Raw genomic sequence first — 18301 nt, forward strand, 5'->3', positions numbered from 1 at the left:
GAACATTGCTCACCCACATAGGATATTTATTTTACTTTTTACTAACTTTAAGTGTCTGAACATAAGAAATGTCTTGACTGTTATATTTATTTGTGGGGCTACAAAGATTGAAGATCATATCTTATTTATCGATGCTGGACGATGGAACAGGTCAGCACTTTAAACTTTTGAAGTAATAAAGAAGAAATGTTTAGTTAGTCATGCGTTCCTGTAGCTCGTCACTGTCACGATTGTTAGTTTCTGTTTCCTGTTTTATTTTGTAGTAGTCTGTTTTCTCCCTTGTCTTGTCCAGTTTTACTTCCTATCTGTTGTTTTTCCTGCCTATTTGATTGTCTGATTTCTTTCGCCTGTTTGTATCACCTGTCCCTTGTTTGCTCTTTACCTCTTGTATTTAGTCCTGTGTGTTTCCCTTGTCTTTGTCGGATCTTTGTATTCTGTTGGATGCCGTCTCTGTGCTGTCGTGGATACTGTTTTGCCGTGCCGTGTCGTTCTTGCCTGTTTTGGATTAGGACATCATCAACAAATCAGAAATCCTGATGATTCAAATACCTTAATTGATCCATTCATTAACGTGTTGTTCCAACATTAAGTCATGCATGAGATACTGTTAATCATGGAACATTACTGACGAATGAATCCATGCTTTTTCATGCATGAATTCATGAGAATTCATGTGCCGTTATTATGAAGTGTTACCCGTATTTTTAATTCGTGATGATTTTAAATGTCCACTTGCATGTTTGTAGCTGCGCTCACAGCTGTGCATGTTTTTGGATCACTGAAAGTTAAAAGTACTCTAACCCTTTTAGAACAGCTTGGGTTTCAAATAATCACTTCAGGGACATAAACCCATTTTGTATCCCCCACAGCGTCTGCTTGGGTTTTTTGAACCAGTAGGGTTAAAACGAACGCTGACACGTGGACACAGAGTCCGATGGATTCAGCAGAAGATAAGGAAGGATCCACTTCGCAAGTCTTTATGATACCACGGGGTCCTACAGCTGTTACTGTAGTTCAGGATTCACACAGCGTTAAACTACTGCCTGAAAGTTACTTAAAGGATCTAATTAGAGCCCCCGTTTTTTGCTTGTAAAAACATGTTCATTTAATTGAAATTCCAAACCCCTTGAAATAAGACTGTATTCCTTTGTACCTGTCAAACAACAGGACACTGTTGCACTTTGTGTGGTCAACTCCTGCTATTTATGGTCGTGTTGAGATTTGTCCTACCTGAAACAACAGGATGAATCTGGCGTCTTATGATTTGTGCTTCTGTTTGTTAGTTCCAGCATAGTCTGACAGGTTTGTAGCTGGAATGCCCCCCTTAAGGCTCAGCTGTTTAACTACACAGGGATGTAAAATGAATGTTAAGTACATTAAGTTCTGTGTAAACATAGCGTCCTTTTGTATTGTATAAGCGGAGAAAATGTTTTCAGTCTGCATACTTATCTAAAGTGGTTTTTTTTTGGTTTGTAAAGAAAGTCTGAAGAAAGTGTTAAAAGAATTCATGGCATAGAGCAGTTTTAACATTTATATAATACTTAATGCAATACATCATGCTAGGGGTGATAGGGTTCACAAAACCCACGGTTCGGTTCGTATCGCGGATTTTAGGGTCACGGTTTTCGGTTCTGTACGGTTCTTGTTGTTATTTTTTCTTTTAATCTTTAACACTCCAGAAATATACTTCAGCATATTATATATAAAAATGTTTCCACACACACAGACTTATATGACGCTGGCGCATCCTCCAACTCCAGGCAGCCTTCCTTATCTCTCCCACTTGCCATTCATACAGGTGACGTGACCTGCAGCACTGCACACTCCACCGTTCTCTTAATGCATCCATGCACTCCACTTGAGGAGAGGTCGGCTCGGCGCCTCTCAAAATATGACGAAAATCTTTTAAACTGACCTTTGTTGATCTGGAACGAAGCTCCGAACCGAGACAAGCGAACCGAGCGGTTCAGATGTTTTTTCATGAACCGCACCCCCCCTACATTGTGCACATTTCCTCCAGCGCAGCATTTCAGGCTCACAAATGGTTTCTTGCTTTAACCCGTGTGACTTTCAGTCCAATATTCTCTCTCTTTCAGCTCTGTTTTTGGTCTCCACGAACTCCTGAGGTAAATATGTCTCTTAGCTGCTCAGGCTGTTCTCATTCACTGTTTGTACCTATACCTATAAAAAGTAATGCACTTATTAATGCACGTAATTCGTATATAACCCACACGATCCTCAGCTGGGACGTTCAGGGCTGCTTCTAAGGAGAAGAAAAAGAAGCGACAAAGTCAGCATAGGGAGGAGGTTGTCAAATATGTAAGTTACATCACAAACATACTTATTTTAACCCAAACCACAATCTTTTCTAAACCTAACCTAGTTTTCTTGCCTAAACCGGTTCTGCACTGCAAGTGAGTCAACCAGAACGATGAGTTGAAACTCACTATAAAGCTCCGTAAAGCCGAGAGGAGCTGCTGATTCAGCTGATAGTTCTCTGTAGGTTCATCACTACCAGAGACATATTTAGTCTAAGATGGCTGCACGCCAGGGTTGGGACAAAGTTTGATGTTAACGAAATTTGGTGGGAGCAATGCTCTCATTTTAAGAACATATTCAATTAAAACTAAACCAAAATATGCTGCAAGTCATTTCCAGTGCCACACACTCCACCCAGGATATAATGTATAACTGGAGCTTGCAGTGATGTTTAGGAAGTCCATAACCATAGATATAAAACAATAGATGTGACATGTCATTCTGACTTGCCATTCTGGGATGGAACCATATGGTGTTTATTGCTGCAATTGGATGGTGAAAGAGGCTCATTTTGTCTTTATAATCCTTAAATTTTTTTCATTTATTCAAAGTAATGAGCATAAGACAATTTTGCCTGTCGATAATAATCCCCAAACATTTGATTTTGGTAGAATTTGCATTATTATAGCTCCAAGAGAACATAAATAATGCATTCAATCACGAAGATATTCTCATAATTTTACATTTATATTGCAGATAACAATTTTTTTCAATTTTGCCTGAATTTAATGTGTAATCCCTGTCTTTTGATTGGCTAATATACTACTATAAGCAATATATTTATTGTAGAAATCCTATATAAATTCAGATTATGGCCTATAGGCAAAACAATTAAATACCTCATATTATTTTCAGATTCATAATTGTATTTAGAGGTTGTACCAGAATAGGTTTACATGGTTTATTTTTCAAAAAACACCATATTTTTGTTGTACAGCACATTGCTGCAGCCCCTCTTCTCACCCTGTGTGTTGAGCTCTCTGTTTTAGCTACAGAGTGAGGCATCTCACTTCTGTTCCATCTTTGTTGGGAGTCGCACATGTGCGGTACCTAGGTAAGGACTACTAGCCAGTCAGAAGCAGAGTAGGGCGGGGCCAGACAAGCATGCTAGTGTGATCCAAAACTAACCCGCTTCGGCCTATAGACAGCCGGTAACCTATGGCTTGGCTCAGCCGTACAACCTAGACTGGAGCAAGACCTTTAAGAGTAGTAAGTTATTTAACAAATTAGTCTTTCATACGTAATGTTTTAATTCTGCACTGTCTCCGGGACATGACGATACAACTATCTGAACCCTTGGGGCCTCCGCTCTAACTAGCTTGGTTTGAGGGCGTGCCACACTAGCAGCTAGGCGAGCATTATAACGTGTGTTACAAAGTGACGCAACATGACGCACGTTTGTCCCAGAAGTAGAGGCTGGACTACAATAGAGCTGTTTGGAGCAGTTTGTGAACAGTGTTTTCTGTTGGAGATGCTAAGTCCCTTTGGGGTGGACTTTGGGCTTTTTCACTTTATAAACCTAGAACGTGCACAAAAAAAGATATATAACACGATGAAGGAAAGGGAAAAAAGCCAAAAAGCATAATATGAGCACTTTAAATCAGACACCCAAAAGAGAAACAACATACTGTAATACATTAATATATTTATTAAATTAGATATATAACTAACTTATAAGACCACATTAATTTCCCATTAACCTTCCTGTCAACCAGCCTGGCCTTTGTTTTAATGAGAGGAGAGGTTGTAGAGCCTCCTAACTGTAAATGAGGAGTTGTTTTAGTTGATAAAGCATGTTTTGTTAGGGAGCTAATGCCTTAAGCGTGTCTCTTGATGGACTTGTCTCAATTGTCTTTCATTCTCATCGTGTTTTATATCTACTAGTGCAGTGGCCGTGTGGAGCGTGTGCCTGTTGGGAATGGGCTGATTGCTTTGTTCCCAGTATTTTATCCCCATAACTTTAACTTTAACTAACCGTAAAGGCAGTTCAATTAGCCCGGCTCGATCAGCTGCGGCTTATCTAGAGATTCTGCGTGTCCCCCCTTTTTTTTTCGTCTAGCGGTCACGCATCCAGGCAGCGATGTGCCCTGGGTGAGGGAGGAAGGAAGGGAGCTGGGCTCAGCCGGCTGGTGAAGCCGCTCCAGGCGAGGAAAGGAGGGAGGGAGCCGGGCTCAGACGCTCTTAAACAGCGTGCAGCACGGCTGAAGAAATGTACACAACACAGCCGGCAACAAAACAACTTGCTGGAGAGCCCAAGAACCCTGGCGTTCATCTAATGGCTCTGACACACCAACCCGACGGCCGACTGGCAGAAAAGGCAGTCGGACTGATCAGTCTCCCCGAGTGGGTCAAAAAAGTGCCCTCGGAACACACCGAGGCGACGCCGCCTTGAGCGTACGTTCTAGCATGCGTGCGAGACGTAATGCGCCTCCATAACAGCAGGCGGCGCTAATCTGTATTGTTGCCCAAAAAATGAAAACCGGCAGCTGATTGGACGAACACGTCACATGGGTCTGTCTTCCCCCCGAATTTCAAAGCCGACCTTAATGGCGGCTCGTTCGTAATATGAGCTTGCATTTTACGAAAATGCTTCACGGAAACGTGTTTCTGAAAACATTTTAAGCGAGAAATAGGCCATGCTGTCGCTGCATCTGTCTTCATTTGAGATCAACAAAGGTTAGTTTAAAAGATTTTCGCTCCTCATTTCCGGTAATTGGTCACTGAGTCCGACTGGCCGATTCAACAAGTCAAATCGGCCCAAATGAACGCCGACGGCTCCTCCAACTGACGACGGCACAGAACACACCAAACCGACTCGGGTCACCAACCTTGCCAGACTGTCTGACGGGCGATAATCAGGTTGGTGTGTCAGCGGCTTAACGTGTCTGTGTAAGATTGTGGGTAGACCGCAATTAGTTTTTGGCGGATGACCACTTTTTGGCATATGACACACGGTAGCCGGTGAACCGCAATCATTCTAGTTCTAGGGATGCAGCAACTCCAGGCAACTCCACTCCCCCCCCCCCCGCCTCCCTTCTCTGGTTTGTTTGGAATAAACAGAAGAACTAGGTTTTTGATGTTTTGTGTGACAGAATGAAGGCATGAGAGGCAGTAAAATTCTGTGTCCATCCACCTACTACATTACTCCATTATTTCATCATTATCTGATATATATATATATATATATCTCACACACACACACAAACATACACTACGAACAAAAGTAAAAGATCACACTGGTAGCTTTTTGTTTGTCACGTTACATGACTAAACAGACGTGTGTGTGTGTGTGTGTGTGTGTGTGTGTGTGTGTGTGTGTGTGTGTGTGTGTGTGTGTGTGTGTGTGGTAATTGATACCCAGCAGCCCTGTGGGGAGTGAGGCCAGTGGGTTCAATCTAGTAAAGAACAGCTTCTACACACACACTGGTCTGTTTAGTCATGTAACGTCATCTGAAGCTACTAACTCTCCTGTCGTGATGTTAGCATTAACAATAAAGTAAACTCTTTGTACATGCTGCTCTTTGCTGCGTGTCATCCCCATCTCTCTCCCCCTTTCATGTCTATCCACTTTCAAAATGGAGGGAAAAGCCCCAAAAAATAATCTTAAAAAAATTTTTTTTTTTTTTTTTTACTTTGAATTGAATCAATAATAATAATTGTAATAGTTGAAATGTTTATCCAATACTAATGTTTCTCTGGTAATTCAGCTGACTGAAACTACACTCACAACTAATACAGGAGATAAGCTTCCCAAAAACTCACAGAATTGGACCCCTTCAATGGCAGCCATTCAACGAGGATATCCTTCCACAAGGATACGAATTAACACATAACACAATCTACAGCAGGCCATCTTCAAACTGCTGAATGCAGAAACTCTAAGCCTAGGACCGTGTCTACACTGTTCAGGGACAGCGTTGAGTGTAGGTCACCCATGTTTTGGCAGCGCTCAGAGCCCAACACATAATTACTGTAGTCACACGTCAAAAGGAAGAAAATAGACTTGACGCATTAGCTTGAGCAGCTTTCATTGTCAGCTCACAGGTTAACAAACTAGAGGATGTAATAGATGGATGTAGAGCAGCAGTTTGTTAACCTGCAGATTGTTAACAAACTGCTGCTCTACATCCATCTATTTTGCACATGGAGCTGATTTATCTAAAAAAAAAAAAAATATTGGGAATTTGGGAATTCTCTACTTTTTATTCAAACCTAAAGTATAAAAACTGACCAACCCCCTCTCAACTTCCTTTAACCCCTGTGTCCGTATAATGTTGCTTTAGTTTCTGCTTTTCTGTCCAATGGCCAACATATTTTGCACTGCATCAGTGTAGCCAGCACCCTTATGGAGCGGAAACCTGATATCTGAAAATGAGGAGAATGCATATATGTGGCACAGCATGCACGGCTTCACAAAGACACGGCTCCCTGTAGCTTTGCAAAATCTGGCTCAAAGCCTGCACTATTGCCAGGACTGCAGGGTTCAAAATGTATGCACTCATGATACTTTAAAGCACTGTGAAATGCCACAAGATTGTAGCATCTTGCAACTTGTTTTTCTTGTTATCAGGCCACATGGAAGTGGAATATGATGATTTATTCCTGATTTTTCAATTTGCGTCACTCACTCTGATAGAAGTTGGCCGAATGCCTAAAATATAAATGTGAAGCTACATACTGTTTTTCCTTTCACATGATTGAATTTGCTTGGCATAATGTAGGCCATTGAAAGGGCCCTGAGGGGTGAGCTCAGCAAATCTGGAATTTCACCCAAGTGTGAAATGGAAATTCCTGTTCTGCCTCCTGAGGCCACGAGCATTTTATTCAGACAAACGACACTTGCGGGGGGCGTCCCGACTCAGCGACGGCTCAGTCAGTTAGAGAGAAAATATGCCCTAAAACACAATTTAACCTCAGACGGGTCGTTTGTGATGTGTCGTACTGTGTGAAGCTGGAGAAAAGAGAAGTTTCTCTCTTCACCGGGTTCCTTTACTTCTCAGCAGGTAGAGCAAAAACCAGATGCTTTAGGAAAACCAGGGTTATGACTCTGCTGCTGAGGCCATTGGCAACCGGTTCTTCTTGCACCTGACACTCAAACAAATGCAACAGTGACCACGATGAGAAGCTTCTGGTGGACGAATAAAACTGAAGTGCTTGTCTTGAAATCATCCTGGAACTACTCAACGTGATACCATGACTTTGCGTAAACATACACTCCGCTTTCCTAAAGCCAAGTGGCGTGTTATCTGTACACATTTTGAGCTATACACGTGTATGTCTACGCTCTATACAGCGGACAGCAGTTTGCAAAGTCACAGCTTAAACCTACATGCAACGTGGTACTTTCTAAAGCCATTTTGGTTTAGATCAAACTGAAAAGTCCGAATGTCCGGACCAAACGAGATAGGTGTGAAAGCCCCCTCAGTCCACTTGCGGGTGGCCAGTGGTGTTACAAAGTGGAGGTTCTTCTCTCCCAAATGTTCTTTGGCAGCTTGCAGAGACCACACAAACCAGACAACTAATGGTTCTTTGTGTTTGTTGAATTATTTACATTAGAGTGGTGGACAAAACACAGGAGAGTTCAGTAGAAAATAAAGTATTATTAAATATTGTATCCGATACCGATCCATTAAAATATGCTGGGATCTAAAACAGACTTCTATAATTGGTCAGTCACGGGTTCATCCAAAAACGTTCTGAATTGTGCAATGTGGTCTGGCTACACCACAGATACATTCTGGGATAGGAGAAAAAAAAATTGCTCTGGGTTGTTTTGCAATTCTTTAAACCAATCACAATCATCTTTGGCGGCGTTAAACTCCGGACACAGCGACGGTGGCTCTGCTGAATAGTCTCGGGAAGGAACTTGTTCTGGTGGAACATTTGCACCCCGCAAAAGAAAACACCACATACAATACTAAATGAAGATAACTGTTCACACAATACAGTAACGTGAGCTATTTAAATTAGCTGGATACATGGTTAAACCTCATTAGCTCTTACCAGTGTGTCACCGTGTGTACTTCGTCCACAGCAATCCCACCAATGAGTCCCAAAACGTCCCAGTTAGAGAGTTAATGCCGTAAACGTATTCTTTGTAAATCTTTACAGTCAGTCCCCGAAGGAACCATGCAGGCCTGCCTTGTTGCACAAAGAGAACAGAGTTTGAGAACGGCAACACACAGAGAGCAGAAGGGGACGGACACACGCCGGAAGCCAGTCAGTTATCCTGGAAATGTACTTTCATTGATCCATGCTAATAAAAATATAATCACAAATTGTAGGTCTGTGATGGTATGTGAACTCGTCTAATGTTGATGTTATTCCTACTCTATAGTGGACAGTACAATCCATTAAACCCACTCGTTGAAACAGGCTCTAGTTTGTGCGTGTTGCGTTGTGTTTTGAAGGAGGACATTATCTCCTATCAGTAGTAAACAGGAGAGAAGCTCATACGGGGGTCCAGGCCATGTGCTGGGAAATGATAAAACACACACATGCATACAGACATACACACATATGCGTATCCATACAAAACAGATATTGCCATGCATATATTTTGAGCACACTGTTGATGTTGGGCAATGTGATGAATTCCACAGAACACACGTTTTGGTTCATAAAAAGCTTTCAAAGTGAATTAGCGTGACTCAAAAGGCAACATTATTGTTTCATTTTTGGTTAAAGCGGCTGTAGTCGTATTCTCATAATAAAAATGCATCAAATGACTATGTGAAGACAACGTTAAAGGTGTCTCTGGTAGTGATGAACCTACAGAGAACTGATCAGCTGAATCAGCAGCTCTTTAGCGGCTTTACGGAGCTTTATAGTGAGCTTCAGCTCATCGTTGATCTGTCCGTTCTGGTTTACTCTCCGTTATCTCATTGCGTCGTTTTCAGAGAAGGAGCTGTAAAAAGCCACTGTACACTACCTGCTCAGCTGCAGACAGCAGACAGAAACATTTAGAGAGCAGCTGGTGAACAGAGTGGAGCATTTAAGCAGCTAAAGAGACATTGATACACATGATATTTCCCTCAGGAGTTGGTGGAGACCAAAAATAACAAAACAAGAGAGCGAGAATGCTGAACTGATGAACATTCATCAGGTGGACACAAACACAAAGACTCGTAATGAATCATCATGTTGCTCTGTAACTACCAACCTAAAATTGATTGTATCTGGCTTGTGTTTTCGAACACACACTGCTGACCCGTCAGGGATCAGAACATAAGGGTTTGACCTTTGACCCTGGGTGGTTGCCTGTGTTGTGTCAGAGTGGACCTGTGGGGGCCTGTAGATCACAGTGGAGTCTGGATGAACTCTCCACAGTTTGACCTGCTAGTGTGGACGGAGGTGTGTCTCTCTGGCCTGTGTGTGATGTCCTGTCATCCAGGGTGGGTGGGTGTAACTATATTCATGGGGTCCAAAAACCAGTCCAGTCCAGTATACTTGTGGGGTCCCGACAGCTTTGTGGGGCCAAAATGCTGGACCCCACAAGTTTAAAGGGCTGTTTGAGGGTTAAGACTTGGTTGGGGGATTATGGATAGAATTAGGTTATGGTTATGGTTAGGGTAAGGGTTAAGGTTAGGCATTTAGTTGTGATGGTTAAGGGGCTAGGGAATGCATTATGTCAATGACGGGTCCCCACAAAGATAGTGCCACAAACCTGTGTGTGTGTGTGTGTGTGTGTGTGTGTGTGTGTGTGTGTGTGTGTGTGTGCGTGTGTGCGTGCGACTATAGGAACCCCAGTATGCATAAATATTCAAATCATACACAGTGGCTCTGCTAAATAGTCTCGGGAAGGAACTTGTTTTGGTGCAACATTTGCACCCCGCAAAAGAAAACGCCACATACAATATTAAAGCTTTAGTGCGTAACCTTTTGATATTAATAAACGTCGGTTACATTCAAGCCATTGCCACGTGAGTTGATACAAAGCCAACTATCAGCTCCACACAACTCTCTCTGTATTTCTCAGTATGGCTATGTTAAGAAGATTGTGTTGTCTGGTGCAGAAACTTGAGCGAAGATAATGACCTCTTCTGAAGAGCCATAGTGTTTTTTTTAATCCTCCGTGTCCTCCTTGGCTACTAGCGTTCACATAAGGCTTGTATCATGTGGACGCGCCAACAGTTTTGTTGTCATTACTTAGGATTCCTCATGGGAGCGACAGAAACTACGCACTATAGCTTTAAATTAACTGTTCACACAATACAGTAACGTGAGCTATTTAAATTAGCTGGATACATGGTTAAACCTCATTAGCTCTTACCAGTGTATCACCGTGTGTACTTCGTCCACAGCAATCCCACCAATCGTTCCCAAAACGTCCCAGTTAGAGAGGAAATGCCAAAACATTCTTTTCAAATCTTTACGATCATTCCCTTAAAGAACCAAACAGGCCTGCCTTGTTGCACGATCAAAGTCTTTTCTTCAGAACTTTTTCGTTTTCAGCATGTAGCTCGCTATATGATTCCAATCTCTTTATTTTAGAGCCTGCTACAACCTCTTGAAGAAAGACAGTGATGTCGGCCAAAATCGCAGGAAGTCCCGCGGGTCTCATCGGGCCTTATGGAAACTACCATGGAAAGTAAAACTATTCACATTTAAAAAGTCTAAAACCAAGAAGAGTTACAGAGAAGTTGAACACAAAGTAGTTAAATGTCTGCAACACTTTGACAAAAATCACACAACTATTTTGGAGGTTTATTTTCATTCCCCAAAACAAAAAAAATTTGGCTATCAAATGACAAAATGAGTTCTCCTGCGCTGTATTTTATTCAATAGGATAGAGGCAGAGCTCCATGTTATTACTCTGGACCCCCCCGGGGTCTGTGATTTACTAAATGAGCTGTCGGTTCCATGTGATGGTTATGTTAAACCAATATTTTCTCTCTCTCTCTCTCTCTTTCTCTGCGCAGAGACAATAGGTCCCACATTTAAAGAAAAATGTCAGGGTTCAGTTCTGGAGTGAGACAGAAAACATAAGTGCTCACATCTTTTACTCAATTCCATAATTTAAAAACACTTAAATACAAGTAAAAGTACAGAAGTATTATCAGCCAAATGCACTTTAAGTATCAAAAGTAAAAGTACCCTTTCTGCAGTAAAATGTCTCCTGTGACTGATATATTATTATTGCATATGGCATTATCAGATTGTCGATACTAATGCAGTGTGTATCATTTTACTGTCGTGGCTGCTCGAGGTGGAGCTAGTTTTAACTATTTTTAAATGTTAAATTTAGTCCAGTGGTTCCCAACCTAGGGGTTGGTCCCTCCAAGGGGTTACCTGATAAATCTGAGGGGTCATGAGATGATAAATGGGAGAAAGAAGAAGAAACAAAGTTCTGATACATACATTTATATTCATTATTTGGACTTTTTTTGTGAAATATTGGATACTTTTACCTTTTTGGGCCTTAAACAAACCATGTGAGAAGATTAAAGGGGAAATGTAGATAGATAGATAGATAGATAGATAGATAGATAGATAGATAGATAGATGGATACATAGATAGATACGTAGGTAGATAGATATGTAGATAGATAGATAGATGATAGATATGTAGATAGATGGATTCGTAGATCGATGATATGCAGATAGATAGATAGATAGATAGATAGATAGATAGATAGATAGATAGATGGATATGTAGATACGTAGATAGATGGATACGTAGATAGATACGCAGATAGATAGATATGTTGATAGATAGATATGTAGATAGATAGATATGTTGATAGATAGATACGTAGATAGATACATAGATGGATATGTAGATAGATACGTAGTTAGATGGATACGTAGATAGATACGCAGATAGATAGATAGATAGATAGATAGATAGATAGATACGTAGATAGATACGTAGATAGATACATAGATGGATACATAGATGGATATGTAGATAGATACGTAGTTAGATGGATACGTAGATAGATACGCAGATAGACAGATAGATAGATAGATAGATAGCTAGATAGACAGATAGACCGATAGACAGACAGACAGACAGACTTTATTAATCCCAAATTGGGATATTACTCTGTTACAGCAGCAATTTACAGGGACATACACACATACTCACTCACACACATATAGAAAATACATGAGCTATACTATAAATAATAAATAAGATCAAATAAAATAAGATAGCAAAAGATAAAATGCTGTCTATTTGGGGGAACTGCTAACAACTCTGACGTGAAGCATGATGAGGAGTCTCAACTGGAGTTAAGGGGTCCTAAGCCAAAAAGATTGAGAACCACAGTTTTGATTCTAAACAGCAGCTTTTACTGCTGAGCCAGTAATCATTTTCAACTGTTTCAAACCGCTGCCAAATAAAAAGTTAATGCTAATTGAGGTCAACAGTAGTCGCACCCTTCACCCTGTTGTGTGCAAAAATAAGAAACCATATTGAGCCTGAGGCTCATAAATAGAGAGTGTATTTTAAAGATTTTTACTGCAGTCTTGCTTTACTGGGCAGCACAGAGCACTGCATTGTGACAGGAAATATGTGAGCGAGCAGACAGAGCCACCTCTCAGTGGTTGGGAACAGTTAAAAAAACTACAATGTGCCAAGTGTGTGTCTGACTGCTCAGGAAACCCTTAAATCTAATAAACGACACATTAAAATGACGTTTACGTCTTTTCCACAGGCTCTTAATTTGAAAACATAACCGTTTTGGGTGATTTTTGCCTTTTAAAATATAAAAAAAACCTCACAGTTGTAAACTTCTTGTAATGAAGTAGGAGGATTTATATTTTGGATCCCGAAGCTCTAAACTGTTACAGTCAGTGTTGGGCAAGTTACTTCCAAAATGTAATACATTATAGATTACTAGTTACTGTCAATTGAGAGTAATTAGTCATATTACTGTCTCTGAATTGTAATGATTTACACTACATTTGCGTTACTTTTAAGTTACTTTCACCAAAATAACAGTGGAAGTATGACTTGGAAAGGTAGCTTGTGAATTTCACCACGGGATGAATAAAGTCTCATCTTTATCCATTTTAATATATCATAGTTTAGTCATAATATTTTGCATAATTAATGTGAATATGCAAAGTAACTATGAAAAACACCACTAAATGTCGGGTTAAAATGCATTGTAACTCCCTTTACTGAGATTGTAACGGGTATAATAACGAAATGTAATTAGTAATGCGTTATATTACTGCGTTACAGCAAAAAGGAATACATTACTGTAATTGCGTTACTTTTGTAACATATTACTCCCAATACTGTTTACAGTCCATGGTTTCAATGGAAATAAGATCCATTGTGTGTCCTATTAAAATAATAAATGTGAAACTGAATGTGTCATATGAAAGAAAGAGCTGGTCCGAGGATGTGTTTATACATGCTCAGTATACGTCTGACCAGGACCAGTTGATAGACCAGTCGGGCTGATTTAACCAGTAAGGGAGTGGTAGTTTCTGGGACGCCTGATACAAACGGCCCTTTATGTATTCTAATAATAAAAAAAGAAGAGACTATTCACTCCCACTTAAAAACATTAAAACCATATTCTTCACTGCAGCAGTCTTGGAACAATGGAAATGTTTCCTTCCAAAAAATCTGATATCCACCATTTGAAAAAGAAATCACTCCTCCGCTTCAGTATTATTGTTCTCATTGTCAAACACATTCAGGTGCTAAAACACTTTAAGGGAGATCATTACCTGCAAAGACGGATGTTTATCTTCAAATACTGCCAACGTCAGCATCTACCAAAATATATGGTATAAAAACCCTCTTGATAGATCATTATAAACTGGTTAGCCTGTAGAGCTTGAGCTCGTCAACCAATGTTCGGAGTTTGTTTTATTCTGTCACTTTATGACTGGATACCATTCGGGATTGTGATTCTGAATCATCACATTATTCTCAGACGTCATTCGGAATCATACAAAGGATTTTTTTTTTTGTTAGTTTAAAATAGTGACAAAGAATCGCTGACCTTTCCTCTGCCGGCTTTGGCTGGTAAGACATCTTCAGTCAGGAACCCTGTCATCATAGATTTAACCATTTATTGCAACAAATGGAAATACAGTTATACTTGGTGCGGAAGGCTCTGCTCTAATAGTGCTGCCTGGATCAGCTTAGCAGCATGCTAAGCTGAGATAAATTAGTTACCATTCAAACTCGTACCTCCTCCTCTTTGTATGTGATCATTCCTGAATCGAAATATCTGTGTTGCTCAATCTCTGAATGGTTTGTTTTTATCACTACATAAAAACAGGACATTCTTTATAGAAGAGAAAGTTGAGGAAATGATGAGCCAAACACTGGACGCCAGCCCTGACCTTCTCCTGATGAGCAACAGGAATTGAGTTTGTTTGACTATTGAGAATATTTCTTCTTCGGATGTGAAGGACTGTTTTAACTTTGAGCACTCAAAGCAAATCTAAAGTGCCAAAATCTTTGGACACTGAGTGGTTTTTGACCTCTTTGGGTCACCAGCTGGAGTTTCCTGAGAAGACAGTTACTGTGGAAGGAGAGACGGCCTCTGTTTGTGTTCCACTCCTGTAGCTAAAGGCATCTTGAATGCAAAAAGTTTGTGTTTGGAAATTCACCTTTTTCCCACTTCAGACTGAAGGAGTTGGTAGTGGTTATCCAATTATTTAACAAGCACCATATGATGCGGCTAAAACGTGTTTAGAAAGAATATGTTTACAGCCTTTTTCCTTCATGTCTGTGCCATAACTTTTCTATTCACTACATTTCTATTTTTATATTTAAGTATTTATTTATACTGTGGGTAATATGTGTATGTTTGATGAGTATTTATAGTATGAGTAACGTGTATGTGGTCATGAGTGAGGTGTGTCGGTGTGAGGTGTGTGTACTGTAGATATTTTATTATTTTATTGTATTTTAATTCGGCAAACTGGATTGCTCCAGCTAAGTTTTGTTGTGTAAATATGTGCAATGACAGTAAAGATCTATCCATATATCTTCTCTAACTGGGACATTTTGGGACCGATTGGTGGGATTGCTGTGGACAAAGTACACACGTCGTTTTCTCTTGCGGGGTGCAAATGTTCCACCAAAACAAGTTCCTCCCCCGAGACTATTCTGCAGAGCCACCGTAGCTGCGTCCAGAGCTTAGCGCCGCCAAAGACAATTGTGATTGGTTTAAAGAAATGCAAAACAACCCAGAGTATTTTTTTTCTCCTATCCAAGAATGTATGTGTGGTGTAGCCAGACCTTACTCCCCAGTACTGTCGAGATAGGTCTGGCAATGCGAGACTGGGGGTTAGATAGGCTTATTGTTTTTTATAGGTTCTGATTTTTTATCCAATTTTAATTGCATTTCTAATCTAAATTTCTTTTATAAGCCAATATAACATCACACCTCATTTCAAAATAAGAGCTGCCCATAGTTGACATTATTTTACATCTTTGATGTACCCAGACAAACAATGCGAGCTTGATGAAAGCTGACGTAGTAATGTTTTTGTCCCGCCAGCAACAACAACAGTAAGACCTTTGACCCAAATCCTTTAGAATAAAAGCCTTCTCTCCGGCCCAAAAATGAACACCTTCACACCTCAGATATGTCTGTTTGACTCCCATGTTTGACAATGTCCAGAGGCTTTCGTTATGAAGGGAAGATGAAAACGTTTCTGGTGCTTAACAGTTAAAACGAGCCCTAGCCTGAAAGCAAAAGCCCTCTTTAAAAAGGTAAATTTAAAACGCACCTTTTATTTTCTATCTTGTCATGCACAACTTAAACATTTGCTGTTTTATATTTTTGTTATTTGAGATGGACTTCTTAAAGTGCTCATATTATGCTTTTTAGGTACTGCTCATGTGCAACTCCCAACAAAATGGAACCGAAGTGAGATGCCTCACTCTGTAGCTAAAAAAGAGAGCTCAACACACAGGGTGAAAAGAGGAGCTGCAGCAGTGTGCAGTGCAACAAATATATGGTGTTTTTTGAAAATTAAACCATGTAAACCTATTCTGGTACAACCTCTAAATACAATTATGAACCTGAAAAAGAGCATAATATGAGCACTCTAATATTAACTGATATAAAAAAATGTTTTAATCATTTAAGCTTAACAATGTACCACATTGCATAGGTGACTACGTATGTAGACAGAGCCAGGATTCTAATATTTACCACTAAAAATGTGTCTCAGGAATGATAAAACAATAGATAATTGGAAAAGTACGTCTCCTAATGGATTCTCAGCAGGTTCTCGATATGCAACAACATGCACAGCTCGCAGCAGACAACAACCAATCCAAACATGCTCACATTCTGGAAAAAAAATGTCAATAAAAACTGAGTGAGGCAGATGCACCAACACCATATCAGGTCAGGTCAGGTTCATTTATTTGTACCCGTAGGTAAATTAAATTTTGACTAAATATTCCGTGGAATGTGCTGAGCACATAAACTTTGATCGGTAGTCTCCTTCGTTGTCACTTTTCCAGTTTATGATCACAGGTGAGGAACCTCTAACCCAGTGGTTCCCAACCTGGGGTCCGGGCACCCCCAGGGGGGGCGGCAAAGATCACAGGGGGGGCGCAAGTCTTTATCTGGTTTGAGGTTGAGGAAAAAAAATATATATATTTGCACATGTTAAACAAATTGTGATAATACACTACAATATATAATGTATACAAAAGTATTTTGTTGTATCCTCGTTTTTCCTGCCGCCACGGCATCACTATTTTATAAATGAAACATGGAAGAGAATCTTAACCGTGCTGATAACTCCTCTGTATCAAAAAAGAAAGTAAGGCTCTATCTAGAGAGTTACCTCAACTTTGGTTTCGGGGGGGCTCAGCTTTTCTTAGACATGAGTAGGGGGGGCGCCAAGGAAAAAAGGTTGGGAACCACTGCTCTAACCAGCCACCACACTTTTCCAAGTGATAAAACAGTAGCCAAACTCTGTCGCCTCCAGAAATGTTTGTGGAAGGAGTTGAACATGTGGCTGCAGTTTATCAGTCTCGGTACTGCTCTGCAATCACACCTGTGCTGCGGGATTACTTTCCTCTATTGACACTTGATATTATTAGTTAGCAAATGAACAGCTTTATGATTCTTTCTGCTGCCAGAAATGAAATGATTATGTCTTCTATAAGTTTCAGAAAGTTGTCATGTGGAGCAGCAGGAGTAGATTTTTCTCTCACTTCATCATTTCTCCAGAGAGTTTGTGGAGGTGAAGGCTACAAAGCGTGGGGCAAGGTAAGCTGTGTGTGTGTGTGTGTGTGTGTGTGTGTGTGTGTGTGTGTGTGTGTGTGTGTGTGTGTGTGTATAAAGTGTTTGTCAGATGATGTCATGTGAATAATTGGAAGCAGCATAGGTGTGTGTGTGTGTGTGTGTGTGTGTGTGTGTGTGTGTGTGTGTGTGTGTGTGTGTGTGTGTGCGCATGGATAATAAATGCAGTTGAAGGCATCGTGGAATAGAGCTGCTTTGTTGACAGGATGAGCTTGATGCTATAAATCACTGAGGCTGTAAATCTACACACACACAGACACACAAGTTTATCGGTGTTTTAAACCCCCAACGTCTCTGCCTGGAAGGCACTAGGATTAGGCAAGGGTTAGGGTTAGGTGCCTTGAAGTCAACGGTCGCAGCGCTGCCTGGAAGGAGACGTTGGGGGCTTTAAACACCATGGAGCAACACACACACACACACACACACACACACACACACACACACAATGCAGAAACATGCACTGAACACAGATACAAACACACACAGAGCACACACACACACAGAGCAGCCACCTCAGATTAGTGCAAGTATCACACCTCTTAAGAAATGATGATTCATCCAACAGCTTTTTCCCTAACTACACACACACACACACACACACACACACACACATACACACACACACAATGCAGACACATGCACTGAACAATGATACACACAGCAAGCATTTATGCAGATAATACCATATATACAACCTCACACACACCCAATAAACACATGCAAAAACACATATA

At 40.6% G+C, this 18301-nt stretch overlaps 1 protein-coding gene and 1 long non-coding RNA gene across 7 annotated transcripts in view; one reads left to right on the forward strand and one right to left on the reverse strand.

The window, feature by feature from the left end:
• Window positions 1-18301, reverse strand: part of ripor3 (RIPOR family member 3) — a 78874-nt gene that overhangs the window by 55531 nt on the left and 5042 nt on the right. Inside the window, exon 1 of one of the 4 annotated variants that reach the window (XM_028574882.1) lies at window positions 383-447. The exons of the other annotated variants lie outside the window; for them this stretch is intronic. The gene's annotated coding sequence lies outside the window, so the exon portion shown is untranslated. Of the gene's footprint in view, window positions 1-382; window positions 448-18301 lie in introns of those variants that run through there. 4 annotated transcript variants of the gene reach the window in all.
• The window catches only part of LOC114553622 (uncharacterized), a 61426-nt gene that overhangs the window by 34078 nt on the left and 9047 nt on the right, over window positions 1-18301 (forward strand). For 2 of the 3 annotated variants that reach the window (XR_003692353.1, XR_003692356.1), the window contains exon 10: window positions 17432-17534. This is a non-coding gene — a long non-coding RNA (uncharacterized LOC114553622). Of the gene's footprint in view, window positions 1-10812; window positions 10879-17431; window positions 17535-18301 lie in introns of those variants that run through there. The other variant, XR_003692355.1, reaches the window with a different exon arrangement.

Source organism: Perca flavescens, chromosome 4, assembly GCF_004354835.1.
Source record: "Perca flavescens isolate YP-PL-M2 chromosome 4, PFLA_1.0, whole genome shotgun sequence".
Classification (NCBI taxonomy): Eukaryota; Metazoa; Chordata; class Actinopteri; order Perciformes; family Percidae; genus Perca; species Perca flavescens.